The sequence below is a fragment of the Scyliorhinus torazame genome, chromosome 3 (genome assembly GCF_047496885.1).
Source record: "Scyliorhinus torazame isolate Kashiwa2021f chromosome 3, sScyTor2.1, whole genome shotgun sequence".
NCBI lineage: Eukaryota > Metazoa > Chordata > Chondrichthyes > Carcharhiniformes > Scyliorhinidae > Scyliorhinus > Scyliorhinus torazame.
Window position 1 is genome coordinate 295970706 of NC_092709.1, and position 23871 is coordinate 295994576.

Consider the following 23871-nt stretch of genomic DNA (forward strand, 5'->3'; position numbering starts at 1 on the left):
TTATGTCCATTAAAAATATTAGTAGCATTGTAGATCAAATCTACAGTCTTTTTTTAAACAAGTATACAGCTAACCCTCGGATCACCACTTGCACTGTTTAGTGAGAATGATTGAGATCATTAAAGGTTCCGCCCTCTATTCTAGGTTCTGGTGAGAGCCTTGACTAATTAGTGGAGGGAGCAAGGGTGATTAAAAACCATTCCAATATCTTCACGAGAAAGGAGAGAAACAAAATACTTTCAGATATCATAAACATGCAAACTTTAAAAAAATAAATTTAGAGTACCCAATTCATTTTATCCAATTAAAGGATGATTTAGCGTGGCCAATCCACCTACCCTGCACATCTTTGGGGTTGTGGGGGCGAAACCCACGCAAACACGGGGAAAATGTGCAAATTCCACACTGACAGTGACTCAGAACCGGGATTGAACCTGGGACCTCGGTGCCGTGAGACAGCAGTGCTAACCACTGTGCCACCGTGCTGCCCTGATAAACGTGTAAACTTACCAACAAATTTGTAGTACATCAGTTTTATTTTAAAAAAAAGGACAATCTTTCTGTAAAAGGATGGCACAGTGGTTAGTGCTTCACAGCTCCAGGGACCCTGGTTCAAATCTGGCCTCGGGTGACTGTGTGGAGTTTGCACTTTCTCCCCGTGTCTGCGTGGGTTTCCTCCGGGTGCTCCAGTTTCCTCCCACAGTTCAAAGATGTGCAGGTTAGGTTGGTATCCAAAAACAAAATGGTTAGGTGGGGTTACAGGGATAGGGTGGAGTCGTGAGCTTAAGTTTAAGTAGGGTGCTCTTTCCAAGTGTAGACCCGATGGGCCAAATGGCCTCCTTCTGCTCTGTAGGGACTCTGAAAAAGCATCCGAGGAAAGGAAAAATGTTATTCTATTGGTACAAATTGGCTGCTACACAATAGTGTCTTTAACTGAGAGCGGCAGCTTTGATCTTTACATTTGTTAATGTAATATTAATGCAGTTGTTCTGAAGTATTCGAGCATTAAAGATCCATCTTGTGAGCAACCCATGAGAAAAACAGGTTTTATAAATCTGCGTTTTTCACATATATTTTCTTCCAAATTTTTTTTGTTTATTACTTATGAAAAGTTTTTATGGAAGGGGTAGGGATGTTGAGGAAGAAGGTATTTTAATTTGAGGCGGGCACTGGAAAGTTGTAGGTAACATTATGAAAACTTCAACATATGTCCAGCCTACTGAATTTGTTCCTGGGAGGAGAGGATTGTCTTTTGATGAGAGGTTGGGCAAAATGGTGCTTATGCTGTCTGCAGGTTGGGAGAATGAAAGATAATTTTCATATTGAATGGTGGAGCAGGCTCAGGATGCATATCCTCCTACTTTGGCCTCTAACTAGAGTTGGCAATCCTATTGTGTATGTCACTTCAGGATTGGCCTCACAGTAGTTGAATGAGCTAATTGGCAATCACTATAAAAAATTGGATTTTCCTCAAAACAAGCAGGGTATAATCAATTGCGTTTCAGTTCTCATTATTATAATAATGCAATCCAAAATCCTCTGACTTGATGTTTCAGAACTCTATAACTGTAAATCTTGGTGTATTTTAGAAAATAGTTACACCCATTTGGGATCAATGTTAGCAAAGGCATGGATGAATGGTTGTGTGACTACTTATATAGGATAACAAATATGTCAAGCTCATACAAGCTGTATAGTATCCAGTTAACGTTGGTAAAGCGCTGTTTTTGTACGTCTAATGCTGTCGTGTAATGCATTTATCTTTTTTGAAGGGACAGTACGTTAACTGTCATTATTTTTCCTCATTTTCTTTTCCGTTTCATCTGTCTTAGTCATGCATATACCGTGACAAGCGAGTAAACATAAAATCTGCTCTGGGGCCTTCCCTTAAATTTGATACAAACCGACTTTGGAGGGATGAGTCTAATCAGGAATTACAGATTCTTTCTGGAAGAGGGGTGACAAGTGTCCCCTTGGCAACAGAATTAAGGGTAGTAACTGAGGGGAGCACCATGATTATAGAGGGGGAGAGTTTAAAACCTGCTTTCTACCACTCTGCGCAGTACATTGGAGGTAGAGTGCGCTGCACAGAACAAGGAACCGACAAAAGGAACTAGAAAATTTACAAGTTAAGAGTCAAATTTCAAGCTCAGTAAGGGGAAATTGGATTCTCTTGTACGAGAAAGTGGAGTCCTTTTTTAATGCATTTGTTTTGCATTGACTTCCCACCATGCAGCTTTGCTCTTGTGTACCAGCCTTTTGAAATTTGATATTCAAATATGGTTATTCATTATGTCACGACCTCGCATATGGAGATCTCCCAGTTAGCATTCATGCAATTTTTGACTCTCGGCATACTAACCATAGAATTATCATAGAATTTACAGTGCAGAAGGAGGCCATTCGGCCCATCGAGTCTGCACCGGCTCTTGGAAAGAGCACCCTACCCAAGGTCAACACCTCCACCCTATCCCCATAACCCAGTAACCCCACCCAACACTAAGGGCAATTTATCATGGCCAATCTACCTAACCTGCACATCTTTGGACTGTGGGAGGAAACCGGAGCACCCGGAGGAAACCCACGCACACACTGGGAGGATGTGCAGACTCCGCACAGACAGTGCCCCAAGCCGGAATCGAACCTGGGACCCTGGAGCTGTGAAGCAATTGTGCTATCCACAATGCTACCATGCTGCCCCATCTAAACATTTCTCTTTTTTTCCCTTTCGATTTCAAATTATTACCAATTTGTCAGTTGTTAAAAGAAAATCCACTTGGTTCGCTAATGTCCTTTAGGGAAGGAGATTTGTTGTCCTTGCCTTGTATGGTGTACACCTGACTCCAGACTGACAGCAATGTGGTAATTGCTCTCAAAGGACAATTAGGGATGGCAACAAATACTGGCCTATCCAGCAATGCCCACATCCCATGAAAGAATAAAATGAAGTGTATCACAAGAATAGGAATTATGAGTGAAAAACAGCAGGACGAATAGTCTATTTTTTTTTAAAATGTTGTGTTGATTTCTTTTTTTTTGACAGGCAGCTAAGGTCAGTGGATAGGGGACAAAGTCTATTTTTCTTTTCAAAACTGCTCTCCTGTTATCTGAATCCTAGGTTTAGAACTATCTCAGGTTTTATGAGAACATTTACCTGATTGTTCACAAATTATCCCTCAGTCACAAAAATAAAATTATGCTACTTAAAAAAAAAAAGAAAAGAAAAGTCTTTTACTCAATATTATGAGATGTGTATTTTTCTTTTTACAAGTTGCAGCCGATGTCTTCATCAGGAACTTATCATGTGTGAATCTCCCCTTTTGCTTCCCCCTCCTCTCCTCCCCTACCTGGGAAGTGGGTCTATTTATTGCCTCCAACTCAAAATGCTTCGAATTAGGTACTGGACCGACTGCCAACCATTACTGCTCCCAACACTTGTTAAGAATTGGGGCAAATTAAATTTGGATAAGATTAAATTTAAAAAGGGAGTTGATAAGGGCAGCTGTCTGAAGAGATTTAGATATGTGAATTAGCATATCAGTAAGAAAAGCAGATGTTTACTTATGTGACTAGAGGAACGCAATGGGGTGTAGAAGAGGAAACTTCAAAGTGGAGAGATAAGGAAATTGGCAAGTATGTGCTAAAAGCTGGATCCACAGGGTGGGTAATATCAAAGGAAAAGATTGATATATCCATAGCACACTAACTGGACAGAGAGACACACAGTAGCAGCAATTACCATCACAACTATATCGAGTTGCAGAAACAGTCTCCCGAGTTATTGCTAAACGGGTAGCCGGTTAAAATCTAAAACACAAACTGAGAAGATTTTGCCTTCGCTGAAACTGAGGACGGTTTTCCCAAATGTGGCCAAATAACCTGTGCATGGCAATTATCTGCTGGATTTATCTCAGAGTTATATAATATTGGTTGTTTTTTGGGGAAAAGGGGCATCTCAGAGTTCAGGAAATATAGGTAGTTGGAAGCCAAGGAGTAACGTCCGTGTAATACTGTGTGTGTAATTAAGTATTGTGTTGTAGTGTATTATAGTCCTTCATGTCAGGTGTTTTTTCCCTTTAAAGTTAATAAATATTCTTTATTAATTGTTCACACCCGATTGGACTATTCACCCTAGTTCACACATCTTTTCTCACAGTATACCAAATTGAAATTATACACCGTGAAAACCGGGGTTCCAGGTTACCCTTCTGGGTTTTGGGATACCCTCGCATTTAACATCAGCAGGGTTCTTAACACTAATTTTAGGGCAATCGCTCATTTAGTGGCACCAGGCTCCTATGGAATCAAATAATTCTTTAGTGGAGCAGCCTTGCTGCAAGTTGGTGAAATGTGGATATTTAATGTTGAAGAGGTAAATGTGGTTACCAGCTGGAGGCTATTAGGCTGACATTGTGCCCTGTAATTTCCAGTGATCTCTTTTTGTCTGATTTTGTTTTTGTGCAGTGCTAATCAGACACAATCTCTCCTGACTTTTCCTCATACTTTCCCTCATACTTTGCTTCCAATTGTCAATCTTGACTTCAACTACTCTGGGTACATATCTGGAATCCTTTCCCAAAATGTTACCACCTCCCTTTTCTCCTTTTTTAAAGATTTCCCCCTCCCCACCTCTTTTCCCAGGCCCCCAATATTTCCTTATTTGGCTTCCTGCCCATTTCTATCTGATTACACCCTGCATGAAATTATGTTATCAGTGCTTTATAAATAGATTGGACTCGTGTAAAATTTGCCCATCTCTGGACAGATGCTTTCGAATGAGGTGGCAATGACGCAAAATCATTCTCTGCCCCTGTTATCACATTTCATCTCATTCTGAATAATGCCATAACTGCCCAGGGTATGGGCAATATCTAAATTTAAAGGGATGAGTTTGCACATTTACAAGTGCTGTTAAAACCTTTATTATGACTGTATTATTTTTGTAGATTGAATTTTGCCATTTGTGGTTCTGCATTCCTCGATTCAACCAGCCAGCTGTAGTGAGCCTTTTGATACATTCCTCATTTTATTTGTTTTCATCCAAGGAAGTTGTTGATAAAGTGGCACCAGGCTCCTATGGAATAGTGGTGGGGAGAGGGATTTTTATAAAGGGAAAAAAGGGAGGTGATTAAGTTTTGTAAAAGGATTGCAGAGTTTGTGCCCTGAGTGGCTGAAGTCCAGTTGACAATTGGAAGCAAAGCATGAGGAAACATTAGGAAAAGTTGTGTGGGGTTCCCTGCCTGACTAGCACCACACAAAAAATAATTACTACCCGCCCTTAATTGCTCTTCATAGGTTATATTTAAGGTGCTTCAGTATCACCTTGAGTGGCTTGTTAAGCCATTTTAGACGGCAGTTTAAGAATTGCTGTGGGTCACATATTGGGAAAGAACAGTAGATTTCTTTCTCTAATCGATATTTTATTGTCACAAGTAGGCTTACATTAACACTGCAGAAAAGTTACTGTGAAAGTTCCCAAGTCGCCACACTCTGGCGCTTGTTCGGGTACGCTGAGGGAGAATTCAGAATGTCCAATTCACTTAACAGCACGTCTTTCGGGACTTGTGGGAGGAAACCAGAGCACCCGGAAGAAACCCACGCAGACACTGGGAGAAGGTGCAGACTCTGCACAGCCAGTGACCCAAGTGGGAATTGAACCCGGGTCCCTGGCGCTGTGAAGCAACAGTGCTAATCACTGTGCTACCGTGCTGCCCTGAGGAACAGATGGGTTTTGATGTCCACATTACTTTTATTCCAGGTTTTAAATGTAATTAATTAAACTTAAGTTCTCCAACTGCTATGGTAAGATTTGAACGTGCAACTTTGGGTCATTACTCCAGCAACATAACCACTGTGCTATCATAACTAATATGTGCCCAAGTGCTTCATGCTCCTCTTTTAAACACAAGACCCATCATCAGCAGGAGGAAACGCGACCTGACCATGTGATTAACAGTTCCACAAATTCCATCCCTGGTTGTTCCTGCTTGGTCTATAGATCAGACTTGCTGTTTGTGTAACCCACTCCGCTCTAGCTCGTTCTCTCCGCTCTAACTCTTTTTCTATTTCTTTCTGGGAGGTGTGATGCTTGCAAGGTCTTAAGTGATATTACACACCACAACGTCCTGGCAGAACTGATTGTTGTAGCTGTGACTCTTCCCTCCCTCTTATGCATGATCTAATATAATTACATTCTAGAGATCTGTTCTATTCTATTCTATAAAGAAGAATGCGATATTAGAATGGTTGCTGAGGTTCAAAACAAATGTGATATTTCAGTGGTAGAAGTGCCGTGAGAGTTTTTGATATAGTTACCTCATCAAAATTGAAGGCACAAAAGGATAGTAAGGAAGAAACAAAATATATCATGATAAACTTCCCAATTCCCCACTTTCTTGCCAGCTGGTCTTTAGACCATAAGACGTATGAGCAAAAGTCAGCCATTTGGCCCATCCAGTCTGCTCTGCCATTCAATGAGATTGTGACTCGCCTGATATGATAATCCTCAACTCCATTTTCCCACTTTATCCCCATAACCCTTGATTCCCTTACTGAGTAAAGGGAAATAGTTTTGTATCTTTAGTATGCCATTATCCTAATTCTGATCCGACCTGAACATTTATAAATTATCTTTGCATCAATCACTATTGGATCATAATATCTAGGCTACTCTGCCATGGTAGCCTGCGCAGCCTAATTTAGGTTCTGGCGGTGAGCTCTCAGAATGATAATTATCAGTTAGTCATTCAGAATGTGTGAACTGCCATGCTACTGCCAGATTTACGAACATGCATCAAATTGAAAGGGCAGAATAGTTTAATATTCACAATAGAGGTTCTTGCTCCAAGAATGTCCCCCAAGTTTGTGATGTCTGCAGGAGGCCCTTTGAGAATGACACTTGATATAGAATATTGGAAGCTGACATAAAGAACAACCCAACTGCAGTGACATGAGGTGGCCAGTGAACACACATTCCATGATTCCAATTTGTTAAAAGCTTAAAAGATATTTTCAGAGAAGGCACGGCGGGAACTTCCAACTTCACCCCTCTAAGCACACCTCCCACTTGCAATGCTCTCCCCTCGCACAATAGTCTAGTGTTTAAACTGTTTACTATCAGTGCCCAAAAGGCAGTACTGGACCCTTTTTACATCGTTTGGAAGAAGTCATTCCATTAATTTTGCAACAATCCCACTAATATTCTTGAGGAACCTTAATTTTCTGGTGCATGCATCCATCACCCAACATGGTTACTGCCTAATAACCAAAGGTAACTTGCTTGTGGCATCCTATGGGTGAATCTTCCGGTCTTGCCAGTAATGGGAAGCTTGGTGGGCAGGGGAACTTTATTTGGTGGGAGGCCAAAGATCGGTTTCCTGACGATGGCGGGATGAACTTTTCATGGGTCTTTAAAGGCAGGTCGAGCTTCCCAGGGCCAGCTTGCCAGAATTAAGTTCCCCCTTCAAATTAAGACGTGCCAGCGAGAAATTACACAAGTGACGTGCACCTGGCAAGGTTGACTTCTTCCATGGTTAATGGTGAGTTGCCGCCACTTTGTCCTCCTTCTAGCTGGTATTTACAGACATTCTGCAGTGCTTGAGACTGGGTGACGGTAGTGCAAGTTGTGTGGAGGTTGACCAAGAAAGAGAGTAAGCGTTAACAGGGGATGAAAGGGATTGTGGTGTTGGGTGCTCTGATGCACAGATGAACCAACACAGTTGTATTTGGTACAACTCTATTTTATTTTAACTTCTATATACAGTTCGTTCTGGATACTCTGCACGTTGTGTCTCCCTGAGTGTGTAGTGTAACAGGTCTGTCCTTGTCCTGGTCTCCAGCTAATACTGGCCACCAGGTGTCGTGTTTGTCCTTTTATACTGTCCCTGTCCTTGTCTGTGATTGGTTGTGGTGTTGTGTGTTCTGATTTGTCTGTTGGTGTGTCTATCATGATGTGTGTGTTTGAATATCATGACCGGGATAGTGCAGGCTGTTCGGGTGCTCCTCTTCAAATATGATGCCAGGACCTTTAAATGCCATCACTGTTTAAAAAAGGAGGTAGGCAGAAAGCGGGTAATTATAGGCCAGTGAGCTTAACTTCGGTAGTAGGGAAGATGCGGGAATCTATCATCAAGGAAGAAATAGCGAGGCATCTGGATGGAAATTGTCCCATTGGACAGGCGCAGCATGGGTTCATAAAGGGCAGGTCGTGCCTAACTAATTTAGTGGAATTTTTTGAGGACATTAACAGTGCGGTAGATAGCGGGGAGCCAATGGATGTGGTATATCTGGATTTCCAGAAAGCCTTTGACAAGGTGCTACACAAAAGGTTGTTGCATAAGATAAAGATGCATGGCATTAAGGGGAAAGTAGTAGCATGGATAGAGGATTGGTTAATTAATAGAAAGCAAAGAGTGGGGATTAATGGGCGTTTCTCTGGTTGGCAATCAGTAGCTAGTGGTGTCCCTCGGGGATCAGTGTTGGGCCCACAACTGTCACAATTTACATAGATGATTTGGAGTTGGGGACCAAGGGCAATGTGTCCAAGTTTGCAGACGACACTAAAATAAGTGGTAAAGCAAAAAGTGCAGAGGATACTGGAAGTCTGCAGAGGGATTTGGATAGGCTAAGTGAATGGGCTAGGGTCTGGCAGATGGAATACAATGTTGACAAATGTGAGGTTATCCATTTTGGTAGGAATAACAGCAAAAGGGATTATTATTTAAATGATAAAATATTAAAACATGCTGCTGTGCAGAGAGACCTGGGTGTGCTAGTGCATGAGTCGCAAAAAGTTGGTTTTCAGGTGCAACAGGTGATTAAGAAGGCAAATGGAATGTTGTCCTTCATTGCTAGAGGGATGGAGTTTAAGACTAGGGAGGTTCTTCTGCAATTGTATAAGGTGTTAGTGAGGCCACACCTGGAGTATTGTGTTCAGTTTTGGTCTCCTTACTTGAGAAAGGACGTACTGGCACTGGAGGGTGTGCAGAGGAGATTCACTAGGTTAATCCCAGAGCTGAAGGGGTTGGATTACGAGGAGAGGTTGAGTAGACTGGGATTGTACTCGTTGGAATTTAGAAGAATGCGGGGGAGGTGGATCTGATCGAAACATATAAGATTATGAAGGGAATAGATAGGATAGATGCGGGCAGGTTGTTTCCACTGGCGGGTGAAAGCAGAACTAGGGGACATAACCTCAAAATAAGGGGAAGTAGATTTAGGACTGAGTTTAGGAGGAACTTCTTCACCCAAAGGGTTGTGAATCTATGGAATTCCTTGCCCAGTGAAGCAGTAGAGGCTCCTTCATTAAATGTTTTTAAGATAAAGATAGATAGTTTTTTGAAGAATAAAGGGATTAAGGGTTATGGTGTTCGGGCCGGAAAGTGGAGCTGAGTCCACAAAAGATCAGCCATGATCTCATTGAATGGTGGAGCAGGCTTGAGGGGCCAGGTGGCCTACTCCTGCTCCTAGTTCTTAGTTCTTATGAGGTAATGGCAAGGATGGTGACTTCCTGCTTGCCCCCACTGGGAAAATCGGCAAGCTTTTTGTGGATCCACATGTAATGAGCTGAATAGTGGTGAGCTGTCCCACCCCACTAGTGGAAATTCTCCCACTTCTGCGCAAACCACCAAACGTAGACCCCAGAATGGAAGATTCCAGCCTTTGTAACAGAAGAGGCTGTTTATGCTAGCAGGGAAAGAATATCAACAGATGATGGGCACCAAATTTCTATCCTCTCACTTCCTAAGAGAAAGGGGCTTTGCAGATAATCGTCACAATATAAATCGGGCTGCCCCGGAATTGTGGAAGAGTTGGCCTATTGATGTGTAGGTGTGAATCACACTCTGCCATTTATCTGCTCAGGGTTTTAAGGAGCACAGTGGTTAGCACTGCTGCTTCACAGCACCAGGGACCCGAGTTCGATTCCTGGCTTAGGCCACTGTCTGTGTGGGGTCTGCACGTTCTCCCTGTGTCTGCGTGGGTTTCTTCCGGGTTCTCGGGTTTTCTCCCACAAATCCCGAAAGACATGCTTGTTAGGTCAATTGGACATTCTGAATTCTCCCTCTGTGTACCTAAACAGGTGCCTGAGTGTGGTGACTAGGGGATTTTCACAACAACTTCATTACACTGTTAATGTAAGCTTATTTGTGACAATAAAGATTATTATTATTAACCAGTCAGCGAACCGAGATCATTATGCTCCACTGTGAAGATCGTTTATGAATGGTCTGGCCCCATCAGAATTAGGATGATATCTGCTTTTATTCTTGCATTCTGCAATCATCTTTATGCAATATTTATTCTGTAGCTCCTGTTCAAAGGAACTTAATTGACACAGCATCAATCGCAGAAAACACAGTATGCCTACTGCTAGCTTCAGATGCTTACTTGGAATGTGCAGGTTTGCCTTCAGAAGCAGTAATAATATAAAGCAAAAGGAGAAACTGGAGATTAAAATAAAATCCTAAAATGTTGGATTGTTAGGTCTGTTGTCATCTTAGAAGGGAAGAGGTGTGCTCATGTAAATTAAGCTTAACTTGTGTTCCTCTGTCCAGGCTACTGATGGCTTTGCTGTCAATTTCTAGGATATTTGTATGATATTGATGAAATGACGTCCGTGCCTTGAGATGCACAGAGGTTAAGCAATGGCAACAAGGAAAATGATCAATTTATTCAGGTGCACAATTTTATGATCATGGATGACTGGAAATTTGCAGAGAGCTCAATTGACTTGTGCAGCTAGGCGATGTGACATTAACACCTTTATGGATCTTTCTCCCATATTAAACACTAACTAGCGTAATGTACATATTTTGTGCATGTGCTGGGATTTCTAATAATTTCTGAATTTGGCATGGACATAAATTGGATGAACTTATCACAATGCAGTATCAATGGGTTATGCATGCACAGCAGTAGATGTTAACTAACTGCAGTGCCTGGCTCCTGCATTTGCGATCTACCTATCTTTGTAGGACATTTCTATTTGGCAAGCGTTTGATTACATTGACTGCTGAGAGATTTAAAGGACTATGTCATAAAGAGACATTTTAATTAAGGATTCAGTCAGCATACAGACAGGATAATCTTTCCCTACTAATGCAGTCATCAATTAGGTTCATTTACGGTGGCTATAAGGCAGATAAACCGTAAGCTTTCGAGAAAGGGACACCAATGTTTGGATTGCATGACGACAAAGATGCACTTAGAGCAAAACACGGGGTAGACATGTTAATGTTCGCTGCATTATTAACCCAATGTTTAAGATATACTTTGTGGCAATTTAGGTGGGATACTGTTTATATTTTGCTGTTGAATAAAATTGCAATTCTTTCAGATTAAGCAACAGAAATAAGAGATTTCAATTTATTAACAGTACAAACAGGTTGATTGTCAATGCATGTAAAATTAACATTGCAAGGGGTGCTATTAATTTTCTAATTCCACCTGTTTACTGCACATAAACCTTCATGTAAAATTAATTTACATTCATGCTGCAAAAGTAATGGGCAATGACCATCTCTAACAAGAGAGACCCTTGACACTCAATGGCATTAACATTGCTGAATTTCCCACTGTCAAGATTCTGAGGGTTGCCATTGATCAGAACCTAAACTGGAACAATCACTGTAATACTGTGGCTACAAGAGCAGGCTTGGAATTCTGAGGTGGGTAACTTGCCTCCTAACACTCCAAAACCTGTCCACCATCTACAAAGCACAAATCTAGTGAGGTGGAATACCCTCCACTTGCCTGGATGTGTGCAGCTCCAATAACACAAGAAGCTCGACACCATCCCGGACAAAGTGGCCTGCTAGATTGGGTCGCCATCCACCAATTTAACATTCACTCCCCTCACCACTGATGGACAATAGGTAGCCATGTGTACGATGTACAATATACACAACAGCAACTCACCAAGGCTCCAATGACAGTACCTTACAAATCTGTGACCTCTACTATCTCGAAGGACAAGGGCAGCAGACAGATGAGAACACCACCACCTGCAAGTTTCCCTCCAAGCCACATACCATCCTGACTTCATATTATATCACTGTGGCTGGATCAAAATCCTGGAACTCCCTCCCTAACAGCACTGGGGGTGTACCTACTGGAGCTGTTCAAGAATGCAGCTCACTTTTAGATTTTCAAGGGCAATTAGAAATGGGCAACAAACACTGGCCTAGCCAGTGAGGCCTGCATCCCATAAAAGAATAACAAACATGCAAGAAATGAAGAAGTAAGAAAGGTGTGGAGATTGTTTCCTCTTTTGAGCTCAATAGAGAAAAACTGGGTTCAATATGGAAACTTGAAATTTGTATTGTTTATGCACATAATGTAAGCTGATGGTGCAATACAGGAAGGAGTGCTGTGCTCAAAGTGACTTTGTTGGCCCCTCAGGAGGCCATAGCTGATTCTGTGGAACTGTTTGAAGATGAATGGTGGACTTCCTCCAATTGTATGACAATATTGGTCCCTCAACAAATTATCTGGTCATTTATCTCATTGTTATTTGTGGGATCTTGCTCTGCACAAATTGGCTGTCACATATCCCTGTGCTTTTGTTTAAAGAAGTAGCCACACTTCAAAAGGTATGTTATTAGCTGTAAAGAGCTTTAGAACATCCTCCGGTTGAGGTGGAGAGTCAATCATTTGTTCTTTTTTTCTGACTTTTGAATTAGTAAAGCAGAAGGAAGCATGAAACACTAATCTGGGCTCCACACACCCCACTCGGCAGAAGGTATCCTACCCCCATATCCTTAGCCAAGTGGAAATAGTGTAGACCGCACCAAATAGTGCTGGAGGTTATAGACTTAACTCCTGACAAGTGATAATCTTTGTTTTATTTAAGGTATAAATTTAATCCAATTTCCATTCAATTCCGCTATGGAAAGTTAATGAGTGAACCTCTGTATTGGCCAGCTGTTTTAAAACGCTTTTTTTTGTGGGGGCGGGGGGGCTGGTGGGGGGAATCCTCTTTTTGGAAAGAATTATTAGTTTTATCTATGCCTGGTGATATGGTGGTAGCCTAACCTGCAGTCAGGATGCTAACGGAGGCCTTGATATCCTAAGGTTTGGTAAGATAAGAAAATTGGGCAGAGTTCTCGATTGAGAGACACCAGGCATCTCTGCTGAAAATTGCCTCAGTTGGACTTTGGGTAAAAGCAGGATTAGGCGTAACTGTGATGGTTTCCATGGTTGAATAGCCGGGTGGTACTTGGGCACATGAAGAATGGTCACTTTGATAGATATCAGGGTGTGCAATTGCACTTCTGGAGAGTTTTTGACTTCTGGGCCCTAGAGGAGAAAATTGAGAAACACTGAAGGAAAAGTGTTTTATATATCTAAAGCAAAGAGAGGGAGAAAATATTGGACAGAGCGTCCTCTTTTTTTTTTTTTGAGTAACTCCATGCAATCTCAAATGTTCACTTGAACAGCAGGCGAGGCTTGCATTTAGTGTCTTATTCAAAAGACATACAAAATGCAGGAGTTCTCAGCACTGGGTTGCGTGCTGAACTTCTCGGGTGGAGTTGGGAATAGAGGGATACGGACCCAGGAAGTGTAGAAGGTTGTAGTTTAGTCGGGAAGCATGGTCGGCACGGGCTTGGAGGGCAGAAGGGCCTGTTCTGTGCTGTACTTTTCTTTGTTCTTTGAGACCTTCTCACTCAAGTGGAAATATGACAAACTGATCCAAGCTGACCATTTTGCTTTTGATTTGCAGCGTGCTAGTTGTTGGATAGGAGATTGTGCTCGATCACCTCGTATGGTAACCAGTACCACCCCTCATTGCCACTGCTTCGTCCCACAGGAAGCTGTAGCTTCTTGGAGTTGCCCTTCTTGAAATCAACTCTCCCTTTTTCTCCATTTCCTCTTGTTTCATGCTTTTGTAATTTTTCTCTTAATGCTAACGTGGAGCTCGCTTAGTGCCATCGAGCCACTTCTCGTCTAATACCCTCATGCTGTGTTTGATTTGGCATTTCTCTTAGTATCTCCAGTAATTAAATAAAAAGGAAAGATGTAACCAAATAACTGCAAAATTTGAGAGAATGTGCCGATCACTAGCTATGCTTATTTTCTTTTGCAGCCCAGACTCCTTTTATGTTAGTAAATCTGCATTGTACATTTCTCTAGGCTATCACGCACATAAAAACATGGAAAGATTGAGAACACAGAAAGAGGCCAGCGTGCCGTTGTGAGAAGCCAAACTGCATGCCGTACTCCAGATGCGGACTGACCTTTATTTAATACCGAGACTTCATTCTTTTTCCATTAAATTACTATTGATGGAAGCAGTTGAATTGAATGTCTGGGGTCTATGTGGATTTCCAAACCTACACTTCTTGATCCATTTCTCTTCGACGCATCAAGGCTTTTCCCCTTTAAGGCAGTGTTCTTTTTTATGAGCCCAGTCTTTTCTATTAGGAAACAGCTCAACAATCCATGTACTTCATTTCAATTTAATTTTTATGGCTATCAATGCTTTTCCTTCCAGATTTTCTATGCCCTCAAACAGCTATTTTAGTGGGTATTGTACAATTCTGTCCCTATTATTGTTTGGCGGTTTATCTTATTTTCTGTTTATTTTATGATCCTAAAAAAATTCGACAAGCCTTTCCCCTGCCTTCTCCCTGTAAGATGTAAGATGTGCACATTCTTCATTTTCGGGTAATAATCCTTGTCAATGTCTCAAGTGAACCTGTCTCCACCGTGCTCTTGGGCGTCGCTTCCTGATCCTAACCATTCACTGAAGAGGTTTCTCCTGGCCTCCATTGCTTCTTTTGCCAATTATCCTCAACCACTGTTCTCTCATTCTTGACCCTTCGGTCATCGGGACCCCCATTGAGGGGTCTATTCTGTCCAGATCTCTCATCAGAACGTCTCTTAACCTTTGTTTCTCCAGGGAAAACTGTCCCAAATTCTACCCACATTTCTCATTTCCTTTCATTCCGATCAAAGGCCAATTACTTGAAGCGTTGACTCTGTTTTTCTCCATTGAATGCTGCCTGACCTGCTGAGTATTTCCAGCATTTTTTGTTGTTGATTTCCAGATTCTGCAGTATTTTGCTTTTGTATTATATATAATATAAAAGTGGTATCTCTTAATATCAAATATACGTTTTAGAGAGGGTGATAAATTTATGTAACTTGGCCGAGAAATTTGGAGATAATAGTGGACGAGTGCTCAACATGTTTGGATGAAATTCCTTTACTGCCAAAGTGAGCCAACATCACTGCAAACATATTTAATTGTGTTACATATTTACCCACTAATATTGGTAATGCTGATTTATGGGTTCTACTGATAACTTTTCTGTTGAATGTTTTCTGCTCCTATTAAATTGCTGGATAAATATACGCCTGTGGTTTATAAGTGTCTGAACTAACTGTAATCTGAAAGAAAGATTCAACTGCATACTGTTGGAGACAATTTCCCTCAATCCGCACCCCTACCCACAAACTCTGCTCTTGGCTCCTTTCCTGAGGCTGATGTCTCATGCTACCGTACATTCTTTCAGTGTCACTGTCCTCTGGATCGTGCATGAGTGACCAGACTTCACTTCAGGCAGTGATTGTCGTCTATTTGACTGTGGACAGCATTGCAGCTGAGTCAGAACCTGTCCTCCCCCGACATCTAGCTCACGAGTCACCAGGGGCAGCACGGTGGCACAATGGCTAGCACTGCTGCCTCACCGTTCCAGCGTCCCAGGTTCAATTCCGGCCTCGGGTGACTGTGTGGAGTCTATATATATTCTCCCCGTGTCTGCGTGGGTTTCCACTGGGTGCTCTGGTTTCCTCCCACAGTCCAAAGATGTGCAGGTTAGGTGGATTGGTCATGATAAAATGCCCCTTAGTGTCCAAAAGGTTAGGTGGGGTTACTGGATAATGGAGATGGGGTGGAGGCGTGGGCTTAAGTGGGTTGCAGACTCTATGGGCTGAATCACCACCTGTAAATTCTATGATCTATGATAATCAGATGGCCAATTGTATTATTGATAGTCCGCCTCCGTTGACGTGAACCAACTCAGGACTAAGGAGGTCTTGTGGCGAGTGGGTAGCATCCCTGCCTCCGAGCAAGAAGCTCTGGCTTTGATTCCCACCCCAAGACTTGATGGCCAAAGAAGGTGCATTCATAATGCAGTCAAACAGTTTAAGTGTCAACCTGAAAATCCTTCCAAGCACGCTAATGCTTGGTGGTAAGAGCGAAAGAGACTCCTGGTCCGCCACGCTATAAACCCCTGGCAGCAGACTAACGACCTGTTCCAGGAGTTACTATCTATGGAAACAGACAAAAGTCTGCTTCAGTGCACCACTAGGTGCAGGAAGAGAATTGAATTTGCAACTTGGTACTAAATGGGAGAGAAATAAATGGCAGAAGTGATATTATCAGGAGACAAAAGGATGAGAAAATATAAGACTTGTGCCAGTCCAGAGTGGCAGAATAGTTAGAAATGGAAGCTTAAAAGAAGCAGAACAGACTCCAGGGGCCTGGAATACTTGTGGGAGAAGGGTAGGAAATTACCTCCTGTTATGGTGGGTGGTCCCAACCTCCAGTACCAACTTACACCTTCCCCTCATTCTTCCCTCCCAACCCCCATACCAGGACTCTTATTGAACATTGACCGAGAGAAAGTGGGAGCTATATTTGCAGTTTGAAGTGGAAGGCTAAGAGAAGTTGGAATTGTTCCCTTTAGGGCAGTGTGTTGAAATTGAGTGATTCTGATAGAGTAAATAGGGAGAATTTTTTCACTTGGCAGTTGGGTCAGTGTCAGAGAGTACAGATTATAATAATCTTTATTAGTGTCACAAATAAGCTTACATTAACGCTGCAATGAAGTTACTGTGAAAATCCCCTAGTCACCACACTCCGGCGCCAGTTCGGTTACACTGAGGGAGAATTCAGAATGTCCAATTCACCTAACAAACACGTCTTTTCGGGACTTGGCGGGAGGAAGCCGGAGCACCCGGAGGAAACCCACGCAGATACGGGGAGTCGTGCAGACTCCGCACAGCCAGTGACCCAAGCCGGGAATCGAACCCGGTTCACTGGCGCTGTGAAGCAACAGTGTTAACCACTGTGCTACTGTTTGAGGTAAATTTGCGAAAGAACTGGATGGGGGAAGAGAAGGATATTTTATTATGTTCTGCAACGCACTGCTCGAAAGAAAACATAATGGTAACTCTCAAAATGGAATAGGGTAAAGAGTTTAAAAAGAGGTAAAAATGCAAGGCAATTGGGGAAAAAGCAGGGCAGTGCACCGTTCTTTCAATAATAACTGGCATAAGCACACTGGACTCGATAGGCCCCTGTGCTAGATGACTCCATGTTGTTAAAGTCAATGCTAAGGTTAAAATGCGTCTAGAAAGAGGAAATGCCATTCTTCAGGCCTGCATTGAGTTTTATTGGATTAAAGGGCAGAGAGGTCGGTGTGTGAATGGAATGGAGGATGCTTGTGCAAACTAAATTGTTCAGTAAGACAACCACCCAATCTGTATTTTGTTTCCTTGATTATATAGCAGATAGTACCAAAGTGGGGATACCTGATCAAAGGAAATGTTTGGTGGCCTAGATAGTGGCATGGGAGGAGCTAAATGAGAAGTTATTACATCGCTTTGCCTGGGATGGAGGGAGGATGGTAGGGGTGGTGGAAGAGTGAACCAGGATGCCATGAAGGAAATGCTGAAGGGGAAGGTGTTTTTGATGTTGGGATTGCATTGGAGGTGAATTGGTGGAAGATCTGAAAATTTTGAGGCTGGTGGGGCAAAAAGTGAGGATAAGGAGAATCCCAAACTGTTCTAAAAAGGCTGAGCTCAGAGGCAGAGAAACTGGGACAAACTCATTTGAGGGAGTTTGTTCACAAAATAGCACAACGTACAGATCATTTGAAAGTGACTGGTGTTGCAAAAATAATTAAAAGTTTATAATTTGGCAAATGAACAACTGCTCTCAATTGTCAGCCCACGCAGCAATGAAAATATCCCTGGAGAGTTCATCCCACCAGTGGTGTTTCTGCATCCATGAGAAGACGTGCGTTTTGCAGAAAAACATGCCGAAATTATAGCTTTTTAAATAGACACAGCAAATAAGGAAAGCGAGTGTCAAAAGCTAGCACCATGCCTGCCCATTAACAATTTGTACTGATTTGAAAGCAGAGAAGTTTCAAGTTTGTGTGAAACAGAACCAGCAGGTTCTGTGTTTTCTCCCAGGGATGGAACTCTGCTTCCTCAGGTGATCAATTTGAAATGCATAAATGCATAAGAAGACTGTAGTGTAATGAGTCATGTTAGCCCCAACCAGGTACTATATTGCTGATCAGATTATTGCAAGAATTTCATACTTTCCATTTATCGTGTGTTTCCATTTGTGTGGGAATACAGGGAAATAAAAGGAGTAAGATTGTTTGCAAGAAAAAGTGATCTCTACCTGAAGACATTCCCACATTGTGGAAGTGCTTCTAAAGTCAAATTTAGCCCTTGGTCTTTGCAAACTGAAAACTATGCGAGCTAGCCTCCAAGGAAGGATGTGCCGGCCTTGGAAAGGGCCCAGAGGAGGTTCACAAGAAGGATCCCTGGAATGAAGAGCTTGTCTTATGAGGAATGGTTGAGGACTCTGGGTCTGTGCTCGTTGGACTTTAGAAGGATGAGGGGGATCTTATTGAAATTTACAGGATACTGTGAGGTCTGGATAGAGTGGACGTGGAGAGGATATTTCCACTTGTAGGAAAAACTAGAACCAGAGGACACAATCTCAGGCTAAAGAGACGATCCTTTAAAATCGAGGTGAGGAGCAGTTTCTTCAGCCAGAGGGTGGTGAATCTGTGGAACTCTTTGCTGCAGAAGGCTGTGGAGGCCAAATCACCGAGTGTCTTTGAGACAGAGATAGATAGGTTCTTGATTAATAAGAGGATCAGGGGTTATGGGGAGAAGGCAGGAGAATGGGGATGAGAAAAATATCAGCCATGATTGAATGGCGGAGCAGACCCGATGGGCCGAGTGACCTAATTCTGCTCCTATGTCTTATGGTCTTTTGGAATTATTCATATGCTGAGGGTATTCCATCATGGTGGAATTAAAATTCAGCTAATAAAATCTGAAATTAAAAAGCTAATTTCAGTAATGGTGATGGTGAAAGTTGCATCGATTTTGTAAAAACTCATCTGGTTCACGAATCTACTTTTATGGAAAGAAATCTGCCATTCATACCCTGTCTGGCCTACATGTGACTCCAGAACCACAGCAATGTGGGTGACTCTTAACTGCCCTCTGAAATGGCCGAGCAAGCCACAAGGAGAACTAGGGATGGGCAATAAATACTGGCCGAGCCAGCGACACCCTCACCTTGTGAATGAATAAAGGAAAAATATTATTTATATTTGTTCTGGTTTTCATTTTATCACCTCTAAGTGATACTTCGTTTCAAATATGAGTTGAATCTCAGATCCACAGAACTCTAATCGGCTATATACATGCAAGTGATGGACAGGGAAATTAAGGGCCAGAATCAAGCAGGGCTACAGTGGAAAATAGTGGCAACAGGATAAGTAATGTTATAAAGATGAGCATTAAGGCTTTGTGCCTTAACGTGCAGAGTATTCACAATAATGTGGATGAATTAATCATACAATTAGACAAATGGATTTGATATAGTCGGGATTATGGAGACATGGGGCGAGATTCTCCGACCCCCCGCCGGGTTGGAGAATCACTGGGGGCTGGCGTGAATCCCGCCCCCGCCGGTTGCCGAATTCTCTGGCACCGTATATTTGGCGGGGGCGGGAATCGCGCCGCGCCGGTTGGCCCCCCCCCCCGCCACCCCCCCCCCCCCCCCCCCGCGATTCTCCGGCCCGGATGGGCCGAAGTCCCGCTGCTAGAATGCCTGTCCCGTCGGCGTAGATTAAACCACGTACCTTACTGGCGGGACAAGGCGGCGCGGGTAGGCTCCGGGGTCCTGGGGGTGGCGCGGGGCGATCTGGCCCCGGGGGGTGCCCCCACGGTGGCCTGGCCCGCGATCGGGGCCCACCGATCCGTGGGCGGGCCTGTGCCGTGGGGGCACTCTTTTCCTTCTGCCTTCGCCACGGTCTCCACCATGGTGGAGGCGGAAGAGACTCCCTCCGCAGCGCATGCGCGGGGATGCCGTGAGAGGCCGCTAATGCTCCCGCGCATGCGTCGCCCGGAGATGTCTTTTCCGTGCCAGCTGGCGGGGCACCAAAGGCCTTTTCTGCCAGCTGGCGGGGCGGAAATTAGTCCGGCGCGGGCCTCGCCTCTTAAGGTTGGGGCTCGGCCCCCCAAGATGCGGAGGATTCCGCACCTTTGGGGCGGCGCGATGCCCGACTGATTTGCACCGTTTTGGGCGCCGGTCGGCGGACATCGCGCCGATATCGGAAAATTTTGCCCATGGCTGCAAGATAACCAGGATGGGAATTGAACATCCAGGGGAATTCAGTATTTGGGAAGGACAGGCCTAAAGAAAAAGGTAGTGGAGTTACATTGCTGGTTAAGAGGAAATGAATGTAATAGTGAGGAAAGTTATTAGCTCCGGCGGTGTGGAATTTGTAAGGGTAGAATTGAGCAGCACAAAGGGATGAAACTTTAGTGGGGGTTATATACAGAGCCCCAAGCTGTAGTGTTGATTTTGGGATTGGCATTAAACAGGAATTTAGAGATACATGCGATAAAGGAACATCTGTAATTATGGGTGACTTGAATCTGCATATGGGGCAAATCAAATTAGTCACAATACAGTAGAGGAGGAATTCCTGGAGTGGAAACAGGGTGGTTTTCTGGACCAAAAGTTGAGGAACCAACTCGAGAAGAGGCCATCCTAGACTGGGTATTGTGTAATGAGAATGGAATCATTGGCAATCTAGTTGTGGGAGACCCCTTGGCGATCAACAATCATAATATACATAGTTGATTCTGAGACTAGGGTCCTGAATCTTAATAAAGTAAAGTACGATGGTATGAGGCAGAAGTTGGCTATGATGGATTGGGAAAAATTATTTGAAGGGATGACAGTGGATAAGCAATGACAAACATTCAAGAGTGCATGAACAATTATTTATTCCTGTCTGGCACAAAAGTAAAACTGGAAAGGTGGCCAAACCATAGCTTACAAGGGAATTTGGAGATAGTATTAGATAAAAGGATAAGGCATTACAAATTGGCCAGAAAAACAACCGACCTGAGAATTGGAAGCAGTTTAAAATTCAGCAAAGGAGGACCAAGGGGTTGATTTTAAGAAGGGGAAAATAGAATACGTGAGTAAGCTTGCGGGGAACATAAAAAAAACTGACTGTCAAGATTTCTGTCGGCAAGTGATGAGATAAAGACTGGCAAAGACAAAAATGTAGGTCCCTTGCAGTCAAAGACGGGGAATTTATAATGGGGAGCAAAGAAATGGCTGTCCAACTAAATACATACTTGGTTCTATCTTCACAAAAGAAGACACCAATAATGTACCAGAAATGTTGGGGAACACAGGGTTTAGTGAAAAGCAGGAACTGAAGAGTGGCCCTAGAAATAATGGATGCATTGGTGGTCATCTTCCAGGATTCTATAGACTCCGGAACAGTTCCTTCAGTGTGGAGAGTAGTAATGTAACCCCACTATTTAAAAAGAGATATAAAGAGTAAACAGTGAATTAAAGACCAGTCAGCCCAGTGTCAATAGTGGGGAAACCTCTGGAGTCCATTATCAAAGATTGTATAGCACAGCATTTGGAAAACAGTGGTAGAATCGGACAGAGTCACCATGGATTTCTGAAAAGGAAATCATGCTTGACAAATATACTGGAATTCTTTGAGGGTGTAACTAGTAGATTTGATGTGGGGATGCCATGGATGTGGCTTATTTGGATTTTCAGAAGGCTTTCAACAAATTCCCACATACGAGATTAGCGTGTAAAATTAAAGTGCACGGGATTAGGGATAACGCATCAAGATGGTTAGAAAACTCATTGGCAGGGACTTCCGGGTGCGGCGATGACCAGCTAAGTCGCACGTTTCGGCAGCTCCCGGTGGAACGGACTTTTGGGCTCTTAATGAGAGCCCCAACGGCAATTTTAACGGCTAAAAGCACTGTGCGGTAAACCAGAAGGGAATCCCCCCTGGACACGGATGGAAAAAGGAGAGGAAAGTGGCTGGATTGCAGTGGATCCTTTAGAGCAGCGGCAAGGAAGGCAAGCAAAAACCAAGATGGCGTCGGAAGGTGGCAGTTTAACATGGGGCCCTGAACAACAAGAGTTCTTGAAATGCTGCGTGGAAGAACTTAAAAAGGAGATGAAGAAGGAGCTGTTGGCCCCGATATTACAGGCGATTGAAGGGCTAAAGGATGAGCAAAAGACCCAGGAGCAGGAGCTTCGGGTCGTGAAGGCAAAGGCTGCCGAGAACGAGGACGATAAACAGGGCCTGGTGGTGAAGACGGAGATGCACGAGGCACACCATAAAAGGTGTGTGGAAAGGCTGGAGGTGCTGGAGAATAATGCGAGGAGGAAGAATTTAAGGATTCTTGGTCTTCCCGAGGGTGCAGAGGGGACGGACGTCGGGGCATATGTGAGCACGATGCTGCACTCGTTAATGGGATCGGAGGCCCCGACGGATCCGTTGGAGGTGGAGGGAGCCTATCGAGTTATGGCGTGAAGACCGAGGGCTGGAGAAATTCCCCGAGCCATAGTGGTGAGATTTCTCCGATATAAGGACAGAGAGATGGTCCTCAGATGGGCAAAGAAAACTCGGAGCAGTAGGTGGGAGAACGCGGTGATCCGCGTATATCAGGATTGGAGTGCGGAGGTGGCGAGAAGGAGGGCGAGCTTTAATCGGGCCAAGGCGGTGCTTCATAAAAGGAAGGTCAAATTTGGAATGCTGCAGCCGGCAAGACTGTGGGTCACACATCAAGGGAAACACCACTACTGTGAAACGGCGGATGAGGCATGGACATTTATTGTCGAAGAGAAATTGGAATAAGTGGGTTATATAAAAAAAGAACGTTTGAGACAAAGTGGTGGGGCGAATATGGGGGGCGAAGAGGGGGAAAAAAGGGGGGAGAGGAGAGATGATTTTTAAGTTGTTAATCCTGCGACCCGGTAACTTTTCTCTCTTCCCCTTGTTGTGGGGGAGGGAGGGAGGTGGAGGAGCTGGGGGCGTCGGCCATTGGGGGCGGGGCCAAAAGGGAAGCGCGGGCTACGTGGGAACCGGGTGAGGAGCTGGTTTAAAAAAAAAAAAAGGGGATGGCTAGTCGACAAGGGGGGTGGTAAAGAGCCCCCCAACCCGGCTGATCACGTGGAATGTGAGGGGGCTGAACGGGCCGATAAAGAGGGCACGGGTACTCGCACACCTAAAGAAACTTAAGGCAGATGTGGTTATGCTACAGGAGACTCATTTGAAACTGATAGACCAGGTCAGACTACGCAAAGGATGGGTGGGGCAGGTGTTTCATTCGGGGCTAAATGCGAAAAACAGGGGGGTGACTATACTAGTGGGGAAGCGGGTAATGTTTGAGGCAAAGACCATAGTGGCGGATAGTGGGGGCAGATACGTGATGGTGAGTGGCAAATTACAGGGGGAGGCGGTGGTCTTAGTGAACGTATATGCCCCGAACTGGGATGATGCCAACTTTATGAGGCGCATGCTAGGACGTATCCCGGACCTAGAGGTGGGGAAGCTGGTAATGGGTGGAGATTTTAACACTGTGCTGGAACCAGGGCTGGACAGATCGAGGTCCAGGACCGGAAGGAGGCCGGCAGCAGCTAGGGTGCTTAAGGACTTTATGGAGCAGATGGGAGGAGTAGACCCCTGGAGATTTAGTAGACCTAGGAGTAAGGAGTTTTCGTTTTTCTCCTATGTCCACAAAGTTTATTCACGGATAGACTTTTTTGTT

General features: G+C 43.8%; 1 protein-coding gene across 2 annotated transcripts in view; it reads left to right on the forward strand.

The window, feature by feature from the left end:
- myo5b (myosin VB) overlaps window positions 1-23871 on the forward strand; it is a 389254-nt gene that overhangs the window by 13807 nt on the left and 351576 nt on the right. The gene's annotated exons all lie outside the window — the stretch shown is intronic.